We start from the raw sequence: 15,096 nt of genomic DNA on the forward strand, positions 1-15,096 counted from the left end.
GTGCCATCCCCTTAATTGCTGTGTTGAACCTGGATACTAATAACAGTTAACACCATGCCACCAGATTGCTCCATGGAGCCTAGAGACAACAGTTATTGTCTGACGTGCTCTTGCAAACTAACCCATGTCTTCTGTGCTAAACCTAGTAAGTAGGCTGGCCTATGGGCTCTGCCAGGCTGGGAGGAGAAGGAATCCTGCCTCCTGAGACCATGGAGTTGCGGTAGCAGAGCTTTCACCTCTGTTCTTATGCATTTGTGAGAGACAAGACCTAAAGGTTATGTAGTAGCAGATTCATCAATCCCAAACCACTGCTTCTTCACCTTCAAACTCCACTGTACAGGTATATACAGTGAGCTTAGTACCATGGCATGCAGGATGCACAGATCCACAGCACAGAATTCCCAAACCTGACCCACACGCACACCAGAGCAAAACTAGTGCCAGGCTGTCTGGGGCCCTCTATTGCCATGGAGAAGGGAAAAGATTTGCCACTTCCTAAAATCTAGATTTCCTTATTTTGGGGGTGGGTTTTATTATTTTATTATTATTATTATTATTATTATTATTATTATTATTATTATTAAGGCAGAAGATTTTGGAAAATACTAATAGAGCTGAAAGTAAATTCCATATATTGTCCCTGGCCACAGGGGAAAGCTGCTTATCTACACTGGAGAATAAGGCCCTTGTGTACAGTTTAGCATTAAAATCACATGTATTCCTTAAATACATATTGCATTTTGTTTTAGAATCAAGAATTTATCATAAGAACATGAGAATGGCCACACTGGGTCAGACCAATGATCCATTAGCCCCAGTATCCTGTCTCAGACAGGGGCCAGTGCCAGATGTTTCCCAGGGACTGAATAGAGTGGCTTTCATAGGACCATGTGCATCTACACAGTTTAGAAATGAACATAAACATATAATCTGTATCTAAGCATAACTACACGTATGTGCCATGGTAAAAAACTAAATGCCCTGAAACAAGATTTGCCTTTTTTCCCTACTAGTGAAAGAGAGCTGTGAATTCGGTGGGGAAAAAGAAAATCATAAAAGTATTAGTCACAGGGGCTACAATAATGAAATATAGCTATCCCCCATTTCCTATTTTGGAGTTTTAATCCCAGCTTCTGGCAGTTTAATAACCACAAGATACACTTTAGCATAATTAGACTGCTACTTTTTAAAGCTTTCACTAAACTCTGTCAGTTTAACGAACTCCAGAGTTTTCTTGCTTCTGTGCCATAAGTGCCATACATCTGAGCCTGATTCTGCTCTCACACCAATTTTACAACCCTCAACTGGCTTTGATCGAGTTAGTCTTGATTTACAATGGTATATGAGGGAAGACACTATGGGTGAAATCCTGACTCTATAGGAGCTCTGCCATTGACTTCAATGACCCTATACCTTTTCCTAATTCTTGCTTGGTTACTGCAGAGCCACATAAAGCTTTTATTAGTAAACAACACCAGACCTGACTGGATCCCCTATCTACATACAAAAGGGATCTTCCACATATGCCTCTCACTCCTCCCACATGAAAGGAAGGCACTGCTCCTCCACTTAGCCAGGGGAGATGGGACAGTGGCAAGGAGTAGATTGGGAGGCCTGACTCAGGTCCTCTCCAACATGGGGATCAGCCTATGAGGGGAGTAGCTGATGGCACAAGAAGCCATGACTCTGCAGCTTCAATTGAGTTGTATTGCCTGGGTACTGGGGAAGGAGTCGCCAGTAGCAGAGAGACAAAGTGCAGATGGGCCTGGCCTACTGCTGATAACCCAGGATTTAGGATACTCTTTGTATAGGCAGTTATGTAGCCCCCATCACCATAGCAAAGGAGTGTCTCACTCACATTAATGAATGTGTATTTAGCCTCATAACAACACCAAGAGGTAAGTAAGTGTTGATATTGCCATTTTACAAGTGAGAAACTGAGGCACCAAAGTCACATGGGAAGTCCATGGCAAAGCTAGGATTCGAACCCAGCTCTCTTGTATTTCAGTCCAGGTCATTAACCACAGAGACCATCCCTGAGATCTCATGTGCTGTTTGTAGGGAGGGCAAACCTTACCCCTTTAATGGCAATGTTCAGGGGCAAATCTCAGGGAGGAGAACAGTGCAGATATTTCTCTCTGTTTATCTCTCTCCTGTGAATTTTCTCATGACAGGAATCGATATGTCTCATAGTGGCCAACCTGTGTTAGTTTCTATTAAGGCATTCTATTTCAGTTTAAATTACAAATACTCTTCTGAACTGCATTTTATTTATTATATTTAAATAAAGGTCCCCCTTTTCTCCTCCCTGTGGCAACAGCGGTGCTCTGCAGAACACTACAAAAATAGTCTGTTTATCTGTGTATGTTCTGCAACGGAGTGATCCTGATCCACATATGCTGAAGTGCCTAAAGTGGGGCTTAAATTATTAATATAAATGAAAGCACAAAAATTTCTCCTCCCACACACATCTTCTCCATGACTAGCCCATCCAATCAGGCTAGGCACTCAGCTGAGGATTCGCCCCTAAAAACAGGAATTTGGCAAATGAAAGTCTTGTAAGATCAAGCCCTCAATTAATAATGCCTAGGCAGGAAGATACTGTTAAGATATAAAATATGTCACGTTGAATATTTAAATAAAGTCAACCCATTGCCACTAGCAGTGGTAGGCAATATTTGCTTTTTATGTCCAACTCTTCAGAAAATATCTGAACAAAGTATGTATGCCTTGAAATTAAAAGTCCGGATGACACATTTCAAAGATTTTGCTGAAAGTCACCAAGGGCCCGATCCAAAGTGCACTGACGTCATTTGGAGTCTTTCCGTTGATTTCAATGGACTTCAGACCAGATTTCATGCTGGGGAGGAGATCATACAATTCTTCTGGCCAATAAAAAGAATTTCAAAGAAAGGCCTACAACACTCATGGGGAAAGTATTCTATCCAGCAGATAAACACTTCCTGGTTTTCCAGATTATTGTAAATGTGCGTCTGTAAAAGGATTCTGAAAATTCTTCCAGGATAAGGCAAAATTTATGCCAGGAAACAGTTTTCTGCTGATTTTAACTATTTTACTTATAAAGGAGAAAAAGGTCACCTGTAACAATACCACCAGCTCTCAGCTAAGTGCAATACTTGGAGGACAGACCACCAACACATACCAAGCTGCTGCAGGAAGTGGTTCTGATGATTCAGTCAGTAGATGGCACTGTTCCCTCTGAGTTACTACTGAACCAATTCTAGCATGATGTTGGGCACATTGTGCTGCTGGAGAGGGCTATGTTTTGGATAAGAGATAAAACTGAGGCCCGAACCCCCTGTGGTCATTAGAGGCCCACTAGTATTCTTCATAAGAGGAAAGGTGTTAACCTGCTGGCCTTGCCAAATTCCATTTTGGGTAACTGCACTATGCCTATGTTAAAATCTGCTGTAGTTTAATTCGGCCTTTCCTTTCCTGTTCTAGTCTATTTTACAGTGTTGCTGTGCACTGTTAAACAATTGCCATGTTTCAACACAGTACCTGCTTTAAATGATAACTGAAATGATCTCAGTATCTTGTATCGTTCAAAACCAATGTAGGTATAAACTATGTCAATGATGACTACGTATAATCAGGAATAATGTTAAGCACTGGTTGGCACTGGTTGAGTTGTATGAATTACTGCTGCTTTCTTCAGTTTTGTTTTGCTATCCTTTTGTGTTTTTAAAATTATGGTGGGGACACTCATTGCTACAAAAAGAATGTCTTTGGTGCAGAGTTTTTAAATATGAATAAATACAAATATACATACAAAAAGTATGGACTATAATCCTTATATAATTTTTGTACTTCACGGTCCAAGAGACCCAGACAAGGTTTTCATCTCAGGGCTAAAAGACCAAAAACATCAAGACACTTGATCACAGCCTTTGATAAGCCGAGACTTACACTTGATCTGAGCTCCGAGGAGCTTTAGGGAAGGGATTTTCAAAAGTGCTTACTTAGCATTGGCTTATTTCTGGGTTTTACTACAGCTGGTTGGGAATTTTCCAGCTAAATGTTTTTGGGTGGAAAATAGTTATTTGTCAAAAATGTTCATGATGAATCACCCAATAATTTTTTAATAGTTTTGAAGTTGTTGAAACATCCCATTTTGGCATTTGAAAAAGAGTTTCATTTTTCCATTCAAAAGCATTTTATTTTAAAATTGTAGATAATTTATACTAAAAAAAGATTAATATTTTTAAAATCTAAATCAAAAACAAAATATTTCAAAATCATCAAAACATTTCAATTAGCCTGATCTCACTTTTTTTCCCCCCCTGATTATCAATTCATAAAATGTTTCGAGATTTTGACTTTTCATCCTGCTTTGGGATGGGGAAAATTTTTGAAATCTCAAAAATTCTCATGGACAGGAAAACCATTTCTCACCCAACTATAAGCCCTTTGTGACTTCAGTGGGAACAAAATTAAGCCAACACAGAGCTTTTGAAACTCTCACACATAGTACATTGCAAGTCTTTTCTGGTATTATGTATATTTTTAAATGACAGTCTATTAGTTACTTTAGGGGGGAAAGTCTTCATTTTGTATTTGTTGTATGAAGCTTCTTACTATCCCATAGAAGTAACTGAGTAAAACAGTCATGCCACGAATGCTGCTTAAGCATATCTCCCTTTTCTAGCATCAGTTATCATACCTATTTCCACGCCTCTTGGGTATTGTATTAGAAATATTGCAATGAACTGGGAACTAAATAACTCCAAAATTGTCGTCCACCTGTAAGACACCTACATTCCACAGGGACAAAGTCTCTGAAAAGAGGTAGGTTGTGACTATCTGGCACTGAGACTAGACTCTTTTTGGTGGCGGGATTCCAACCATAGAGTTCCTTGCCAGAGTGATCAGACTCAACCAAAGAATGACAGTGTTCAGTAAGGTGTACAACACATCTTTTCAGTGAAGCCTTCCCCTCGGATGGATGGTCCTAAAAAAAAAAAAAAACTGGAAAAAAAAATCCTACACCAACAGTCAAGCTCCTCTGCTCAAGGGAAAAGTGTCTTTTTAATCTGGGCTTTTGCGTATCTTAGTTTGTGTAATACTTGGTACCCTGGTGATAAATACTATCTAACCATCTAAAAGAGGTTGGAAAGAGACTAGATGATCATAGGTATTTTGTGGATATTCTCCAATTATAAATTGAAACAGAAATTGCTACACTCTGTGTATCAAAAAGTTCACCTTGTCTTGCCAGCATAATGCAATCTTTTGGCTTCAGGACAAGAGAAGCTCACCCAGTCCAAATCCACAGACACTTAGCACGCTAGCCTAGCGCAACAATATTAGATATAAGAAAATATATTACAAGCCCTATTTTTCCATTAACACTTTTTTTCTTTACTAGATATGAGTCATGAGATGCAGGCTACATTTACAGAAACTATTTTTCATAATACAACTGAGCATAGGCATCAGGAGCTACTTACAGTTTAAAACACAAGATGACTGTTTGTGGGACGCCCATGGAAACGAACCACCTTTGATTAACTTTTTGCGTATTATTCCAAATGACCTGCCCACAAATACAGTAACCCTCACACACTCACACTCCAACAGAAGCAGTTATAAGTGCCCAAAAGACTGCTTTTTAATCTTAGCGCTTTATTAAAAGAAACAAAGCAGGCGCACTGCTGTATTTCAGCCACAAGAAGTCTGCACTGGCACTTCTTCACTTAGGAAATTCGGTGTGACAGCCAGGGTCCAGACACCTCAAGGAAAGAACAGGAGGTTTAACTCCCCCAAAATAAGCAGTTAAACTAATTGCACGCTGTTATTTTACTGTAAGGAACATCGAGTAAGATCTTTTATGACAGCTTTTCATGCACTGAACTTAATAGTTATTATGAGATATGTATACAGGTTATGGTACATAGACATGAATGTATATACACAGAAAACTGGAATTCTAACTGTGGTGCATCTTCAGCATGGCTTCACAAGAGGGTGGTGAAACAATCAGGGAGGGAGGGGCTATCTCCCCAGCCAGACAAGACTGGATTCAAGCACCTAGCCATTGTCCAGCCTGGGGGGGGGGGGGATGCAGAATTATCAAAGCAAACGGGAACAGTTTGAAATGGAAAAGAAAACTGCAGTCGTCGAAAACTAAGGGTACTTCTGCAGTGCAATGTAAGCCCAGGGTTAGGAGAACTTGAGTTAGCAGACCCTGGGTTTGTTAACCTAGGGCTTGAGCGTGTACATGCATTTGTAACCCCAGGTTAGGAACTGTTGAATTCTGGGTCCCAACCTGGGGTTCCAGCAGCTACACTGCATTATGTGAACCTGAGTCCAACCATCCCTATCCCAGACTTACTAGTCCGCTGCCAAAATGTGGCCACTGTAACCCATTGTTCATGGTGCAGTGTGGGAAAACTTGACTATCCACCAAACTTGACTGACCAGAGAACAAAGATAGTCAGCCCATGGGATTGTGAAATACTTTTGGTGCACTCCTGAAGAATTAATCCAGTGGAGCCATGTCTACACTGCAAAGCAGTTTGAACTCTGGCTCCCAGCTTAACGCTGGCTCAGACCCTCTACCTTCATATGGTCCTGGCACCCTGGGCTAGAGCCTTGTGTTACCACCGTTTGTGTGTAGAAGGGGGTTAGGCTTGAGCCTGAGTTCAAACACTGGACTTTCATTGAAGTGTAGACATATCCAAAGAAAGGAGGGAGTTTTTTTCCCACTTGGAATAACTATAGTGACTGAAGAAAAAAAAAACTGCAAACCCTTTCAAAATAAAAGGGGTTTGAATTGAAGTGCATATAGAACTTGGGGGGCCAGTTTCCAGGTGGGAGGCTGTCCGTGAACACTGGATCCTTTCTATATGCTGGGTACACTGTTTTAATGCCATAGGTACTCTTATTAGAAACAGAATTTTCTCTATTATAAAAGTGTGAAGCCTGAGATTGGGCGTTTATATTTATTTTCTGTGTAATTTGGATGTGTTTGCTTTCCCCTTATTGCTTCATCTGTGAATCTGTTTTTTTTTTCTATTAAATAAAATTTTTGTTTAGTTTTATCCCAAGCAGGTCTCTGGTGTGCAAACTGGAGTGTGTACACCAAAGTGACAGTCGTACTTGGGAGGCTGGTTTCACACCCTGGGGGTGACAAGCTAGAGGGGAACAATTGAAGTTCTGGTAGTTAAGACCTCGGGAAGGATAGATTTGGGGAGACCCAGAGCTAGAAGGGCTGCTGATGTCCTCCAAAGAGTAACTAGGCTGGTGGCAGCCAGGGTGAAACCTTGGGCTGGCTACTGGTGTTAGGGAATTCAACCATGACTGTATAGCACAAAGGACCCCAAAGTTACAGGGCAGCTGGTGACGGAATCTCGTACTGGTCTGGGTGGATCCAAAAATGTCACACACAGGTTTAAATTCTAAGACTTATACCTATCAAGAAATGGATTAATATATTACCAGGCTATAGCCATGAACTAAGAGGAAGCAACAATCATCCCTTTCTACCAGCCTTCAATACGAGTATCATCCCTCCTTTAACTCTGTTAACACCATCCCACACGAACACCTGGCTTGAGTTGTATATGTTACAAGGAGAAAATGTTTGCTCATCAAACTGAGGTTACAGACAATGGCACAGTATTCCCACATTGTTTAAAAGATCCCTGTGTTATTTTTTCATGTTCTCCTTACTTTGATTTTTGTCCAATATTAATGCAAGAGACCAGATCCTTAGCTGGTGTACACTGGTGTAATAATCCACTATGTTAAACTAGTATAATGAAATGGAAAACTCAGGCACACATTGTCTCTGAACACGCAACAAATAAAACACTAGAGATGGAGATGTACTAATGAACTGTTCGCCTCCTTAATTCCAAGATCTCACAAGACCCAGTGAGGAATACTAAACTGTGGAAGCAGCAGCTGTCAGGCCAACTTATATCAATACACTGCCTGGGAGACCAGTGAGCATTTTGTGTGATCCATCCTAAACTGAAACATGCTCGCTTTCTGATTTTCTTCTCCCTCCCACCCCACCCCCTTAGGCTGATGAGCCAGTAGCATCAGTGATTATCTCCCTACAAACTAAATCTGAAATTTTAGCTCCCAAACCAAACTGCTGCCACTCTAATTGAGAGGGATTATTAAATATCTTTAATACTTAATACATTTAATGATTAAGTATCTTTAAAATACTGAATACATCTGTTAATGATGACAGATATAAAGCCTGCTATTAGGTACAAAGCATCTGCTCCACATGGCTGCCCTCAAGTTTTTCCTGTGTCCATATTAAAGAGCTTCTCAAGGCAGACATAAAACGGGTAACATTTCCCCTGGAAACAACAGGGTTAAATGACATAGAAGTGTTCCCAGTCTATATTGTTTGTGTTCTCACTACTGTAGGTCAGTGAGCACTACCATTTGGTAAAGAGGGCAGTTTTGTGTTCGAGTCTTAATTAAATTAGTTACAGTTAGGGTTATTCTGTGACACTATCATGCTATCTGGGAACCCAGCTGATACTGCCTGAAAGTACTTGCTAATTGAAGGGCTGGTTTTGAATGAAAGCCAGGTCTCAGATTTTGAATGGTCACTACGTTTGTAGAGGAGATGCATGAATAGATTGTTTTGGAACTTTAAAAATACTTTAGGGTCATTAGTTGGATCCTGACTAAAAGGATCCCCCACCATATTTATTATCTTTGTTCTCTAATGATGCACTGCCCTGTGTGTAAGGATGGTGCTGCTGAAGCTGGAATCCATTTTATTCCAAGAGGTTATGTCTTAGAAATTCAGCCTCGTCTATAGTCACTCACTGTAACTTTATGCTTAGAAACAGAAATCCTGATATACGTCATAGTGAGAAGAAAAATCCTGCCGATGCAATCAATATTCAAACATCACATTTTTTACAAAATGAAGACTGTTAATAATGCTATTCCTCACATCCCAGGGGTTAACCACTCGGGGGGGGGGGGGGAGAAGGGGAACAGAACATGACACTTTAAACTAAAAATACACTGTCCCTCTATATGATAGATAACAAGTCCTGGTTTTTGTTCAAATAGTCAGGACCAGCTTCTGCTCCCCTTACTAATATTGAATTGTGCCCTCCTTCACAAAAAAGGTGCAAGGAATTCAATAGGATTGCTCATGGAGTAAGGTGCTATTTAGTGTGTATAACAGTATTGGATTCTGGCCACAAGACATAACAGGAATAGTACTCTGTTTCGGGCTCTTTTCAAGCTTTAATTTCTGAAGCCCCAGAAGACCCCAGGGAGAGAGAAGTATTTATTTAAACTGTGAAAAAGAAAGGTTAAAGGGGTACGTTAGCAGTGATGGACACCGCCTTGTGCAAAACTCCAGTTCAAGGGGCCTGGGTCAGTCCTTGACCCAGGCAACAGTGGCTTAAATCAAATCAGCTTAAAAAAAATCTAGAGCTGATTAATAAATGGAGAAAGGGAAGTACATTGAAAATGTAGATGAAAACAAATGAGGAAAACCTGAAAGCTAAGGCTGTCAGTTAACTCACGCGATTACTTGAAAAAAAATTAACTTTAAAAAAATCATGATTAATTGCAGTTCTAATTAAATTGTTAAACAATAAGAATACCAATTAAAATGTATTATAAATATTTTGGGTGTTTTTCTACATTTTCAATACATTGATTTCAATTACAACACAGAATACAAAGTGTACTGTGCTCACTTTATATTTTTATTGCAAATATTTGCACTGTAAAAAAGAAATAGCATTTCAGTTCACCTCATACACGTACCGTCGTGCAATCTCTTTATCGTGAAAGTGCAACTTATAAAGGTAGCTCTTTTTGTTACATAACTGCACTAAAACAAAACAATGTAAAACGTTAATGTCTACAAGTCCACTCAGTCCTACTTCTTGTTCAGCCAATCACTTAGACAAATAAGTTTGTTTACATTATGGGAGATAATACTACCCACTTCTTAAATACAGTGTCACCTGAAAGTGAGAGCAGGCATTCATGTGGCACTTTTGTAGCCAACGTTGCAAGGTATTTACGTGCCAGATAAGCTAAACATTCGTATGCCCCTTCATATTTTGACCACCATTCCAGAGGTCATGCTTCCAAGCTGATGATGCTCATTTAAAAAAAGAATGCATTAGTTACATTTGTGACTTAACTCCTGCAGGCAGAATTGTATGTCTTCTGCTTCATGGTTTTACCCACATTCTGCCATATATGTTGTGTTATGACACTCTTGGATGATGACCCAGCATATGTTGTTTGAATTGAGAACACTTTCACAGCAGATCTGACAAAACACAAAGAAGGTTCCAATATCAGATTTCTAAAGATAGCTATAGCACTTGACCCAAGGTTTAAGAATCTGAAGTACTGTTCAAAATCTGAAAGGGATAAGGTGAGGAGCATGCTTTCGGAAGTCTTAAAAGAGCAACACTCCAATTAAGAAACTACAGAACCTGAACCACCAAAAAATAAAATCAGCCTTCTACTGATGGCATCTGACTCAAATGATGAAAATGAATGTGCATCAATACACACTGCTTTGGATCATTGTCAAGCAGAACCCATCATCAGCATGTCCTCTGGAATGGTGGTTGAAGCATGAAGGGGCATACAAATGTTTAGCATATCTGGTACATAAATACCTTGTAATGCCGGCTACAACAGTGCCATGTGAACGCCTGTTCTCACTTTCAGGTAACACTGAATAAGAAGTGGACAGCATTATCTCTTGTAAATGTAAATAAGCTTGTTTGTCTTAGCGATTGGCTGACCAAATAGTAGGACTGAGAGGACTTGTAGGCTCTAAAGTTTTACATTTTTGTTACATAACTGCACTCAAACAAAACAAAAGATTCTACATTTGTAAGTAGTGGCCAAAAGTTTTCAGGTTTTTGATTTTCCAAAATAAAACAAAAGTTTGACAAAAGATGACACTTTCCACAAAACTTTCTCTTTACTCAAAAAAAATTTGTTTTTGAAAACCAGTTTTGATGGATTTTTCTTCATTTTAGATGCTTCTTAAAAATCTCCCCCAATCAAAAGAGTAGGCCTGAAAAGAGCAAGACCAGGGTGCTGGCAAAGTTCTCATATCTCCTCTCCCTTCCAAGTCCAGCAATAGGGAGCTTATGTCAGCTCTGCTGCAAAGAGTGGGAAGCCAAGGTCACACTAAGCATCCTCTCCTGCTCCCCTGCAGTGTTTTCCCCCCCCCCCATCCCTACTCCACCTTGTTTGGAATTTTCAGGGGGGTGGAGGGAGAGGACAGGAAGGAATGCTTCTCCCCCTAAGACAGGCTGTATCACCTTATTACAGGGAGTAAGAAGTGCTCCTTTCCAGTTTCCTCACATCTGTCTCCCCGCTTACTAGGTTAGGTGGTGGGTGTTTCTTTCCCTACTTTTTAAACCAACCCAACACACTGCTATAGGATCCTATGGGCAACACAGGTGCTACTGCCCAGGTACTTGTTGTCTCCTTTTGTTTTGGGAGAGAGCGATGTTATGTGTTCCAGATTCTTTCCCCCCCTTTCTTCGTTTGAGGGCAGCTGACGTTGCGCCTTTCTCTACCCTCACAGAACAGTTTGGAGAAAGGGAGGGGAGTAGTAGGTGAGCACTATGTTCCCTAGAGCTTGAGTCTGAGAAGCTGCACAGGATTATTATTAGGGTGACCACATGTCCCATTTTGGCCGGGACAGTCCCCTTTTTAAGCACTGTCCTGTACATCCTGACTTTGACAAAAGTGGGCAGTTAGCAAGAGCAAATGAACAAGTGCCTGGTTTGCCAAAAAAGTCAGATGTGCCCCACTAGAGGGGCACAGAGGAATGTTGGGGAGGGTGGTGACGCGAGGTGCTTGGGCAGCAGGACTTGGGGCGGGGGTCAGCTCTAGCCCCAGGCAACGCGGAGCTCGGGAGGTCATCCCCAGCCCCAATCCCAGCCATGGGCAGTGCAGAACTTGGGGGCAGGGGAAGGTCAGTCCCAGCTGTGGATGGGAAGGAGCTCTGGGAGATGGTCAGCCTCTATCACAGGTGGCGGGGGAAAGGGGACAGCTCCGGCAAGCCCTGGGCCATCCCATTTTTACTTTAGGAAAAATGGTCACCCTAATTATAATTAAACAAGACAGGGAAATCTAAGTTCTTTAGAGTCAAATGGGAACAACTCTGTAATTAAAAAAAGCTGACCGGCTCAAAAGCTGAAATGGCTTGAAAATATTATCTCTTCACTCACATTGTCCTTCTGAGCCTTGGAAGTCCCTCTGTTTACTGATTAGTACCAGAGTAAAGTTTGAAAGAACTTTGCTGGGTGACTGTACAATACTGTTTTGAACTGGGTCAGACCTTATTATGGGTTGAGTTAAAACAGGGGTTGGCAGCCTTTGGCACGCAGTCAGCCAAGATAAGCCCCCTTGTAGGCCGGGCCGGTTTGTTTACCTCACGCGTCCGCAGGTTCAGCCGATCGCAGCTGCCACTGGCTGTGGTTCACCGTCCCAGGCCAATGGGGGCTGCGGGAAGTGGCGTGGGCCAAGGCATGTGCTGGCTGCTGCTTCTGCAGCCCCCATTGGCCTGGAGCAGCAAACCGTGGCCAGTGGGAGCTGCGATCAGCTGAACCTGTGAACGCGGCAGGTAAACAAACCGGCCCGGCCCGCCGGGGGCTTACGCTAGCAGGCCATGTGCCAAAGGTTGCCAATCCCTGAGCTAAAACCTCATTCAAACTTGTGTGACTGTGCCCTGCTTTTAAGATTGCTAAGGAATACTTTAAGGGGCCACGCCTAAAGCAAGGCATGATGAAGTTTGTCCAGAAACTAGCACATATGGGTGGAAGGTTCCACTGGGAATTGTTCTGGTCAGGTGAATGGGCTTCTAAGGGTGTGAAAAAAGTCCAGCTGGAGGGTGAGCCACATATGAAACTGGCAGACACCAAGAGGAAGAGAAAGAAACTAAAGCAAAGCACGAGCCTCTAAGCACAGTGGCCCCAATCCTTAGCCACCCAAGTACAAGTTTTAAGTTCCACTTCAATCCAGAAAACTCCTGCTGAATGCTGTAGTGCATTCAACTCACTTAGTACCTAAATTTTCAGGGTAAAAGTTCCCTAGGCACCTATATTTCTGCCTCTGGACATGTGCACTGCTGCCTTCCTCTAGGTGTCCTGGCTCCCATCTCCTGTCTAAGCCCCAGTGTGGTCCATGAACCAGGGGAAGATAGGAAGTCCTCTGCCTAACTCACATGTGGGGCCTGGTCCAGTGAGTGAACTCAGAGGACCCTTACTGGATCGAATATCATTCAAAGTCTGGCTGGAAGAGGCGGTGATAGTGGTCCAAGTTATTCCACTATGTATAAATTAAATAGTAACTGGAGCAGTGAAACTGGACCCCCCAGGTGGGTGTGCTAAGTACTGGGCTAATGGAGTCATTTTCTCTCTGCTTCAATGGCTCCAAGTGCACACAGTGGAACAGCTTCAACAAGCACAATAGAGCGAGACCCCCAGCTCGGTGGTTACAGCACTCGCCTGAGCAGTGAGAGACCCCTGTTCAAATCCTTTCTTCCCATCAGGTAGAGCAGGGGACTTGAACCTGGTGCTCCTACAGCCCAGGTGAATGTTCTAACCCCAGTGCTAAGAGTTAGAATGTGGATGCTGCTGCCTGAAATAGATGTTCTAGCAATTATTTTGGAGATGTTCTATGGGTTGTGTTATGTAGGAGGTCAGACTAGATGAGCACCATGGTTCCTTCCTGGTCTCAGATTTTATGAAGCCTCTAGTGAGTGAAGCAGACACCTTACTTAATTCTCACAAGAAATTACTTAGGCATCTAAGCCTTCAGAAGAGGGGCTCCTGTTTATGGATTGCTAGCAGAAATAGGCACCTATCTCCATGAGAGGGGTGGGGCTTAAAGACACGCCCCTCTCATTGCAAAGCCTAATTCCCTTTGTGGACCTGTGTTGATCTGACCCTAGGAGAAACCTAGAGAAAACTTTGGTGTCTGGTGCTGGCTAATGAGGCTTAGGGCTATATTCAAAGAAGCTATCCCATTTCTTGTTCCTGCTACAGTGGGAGAAGTAGGACTTTGTACAGCCAAGATTGCATCAAAGAAAATATCAGAACCCATCATCAATTTCTGCTCCCAACTGGAACATCCCAAGGGCCCCAGTCTTTGACTAGCTGCTTGGATTTAAAAGGGGCAACAACAACAAACCTATGCACCTTTCTTGTGAGACAGCAGGATCTTTGTTTAAGCATGCCAGAATCCTATTTAGTACCCTACCAGCTCAAAAGGGACTGAGTGAACAAGCAGACTTCACCGACAAATACAGACTCAGATCTGTGCTGCCCATAAGCAGTGAGTTAACAATAATATTATTTGTTTTAAATCCTAGTAATTCCCTTTTCCCTTCCCAATGAACTGTCTATTTTACATCTATCATATTTAGACTGTAAGCTCTTTGGGTCAGAGACGGTGTATATTTTGTTTTTATTGATTTGGCAATATTTAATCTTTGAGAAAAAGATTAGCGACCCAATAATAGTACTCTCCTCTGAGATCATTCCCATCTGGTTTATTTAGATCTAATAAAGCGTGCTTTTCTTTAACAGGATTAATATGAAAATTGAAATATTAATGCTAAGTAGAATCTAGCTAATTTTCACTTTGCTAATCTCTAAGTTCTACTAGGCACAACAGCCTCACCCCACTTCTCAGCCAAAATTTAATAGTCATGTAGTGAGGCTTTAGATAACTGAGGAGTAAATTATGACTCTTATGACAGTGCAGCATTATGAGATGAGGGTGGGTATACAACCAAGCAGCGGCTGCTGAAGGCATTAAGTCTGTATAGGCAAAAGCAGGTGTAATGAAAAGCATACTTCCTGGCAGCATTTGCTATACCCCTAAAAGAAAGGTTGTAAAGACCTCCCTATGAGAACTCTTGAAGATTTACTTTGACTCCATATGCAACAGTGGCTGTTTGCTTAACCGATTCTCAGCTGGTTATAAGCCAGGCTTCGCATGCACTCCAATTCTGCACGTGAACAATTTGATTGATGATCCCTTCCTTGCTACAATCTCTGCACACAAAAAACAATCTGAAAAAAG

General features: G+C 41.8%; 1 protein-coding gene across 2 annotated transcripts in view; it reads right to left on the reverse strand.

The window, feature by feature from the left end:
* The window catches only part of ANOS1 (anosmin 1), a 176,541-nt gene that overhangs the window by 75,579 nt on the left and 85,866 nt on the right, over positions 1 to 15,096 (reverse strand). The window lies entirely within an intron of this gene.

This window comes from Natator depressus, chromosome 1, assembly GCF_965152275.1.
Source record: "Natator depressus isolate rNatDep1 chromosome 1, rNatDep2.hap1, whole genome shotgun sequence".
NCBI lineage: Eukaryota > Metazoa > Chordata > Testudines > Cheloniidae > Natator > Natator depressus.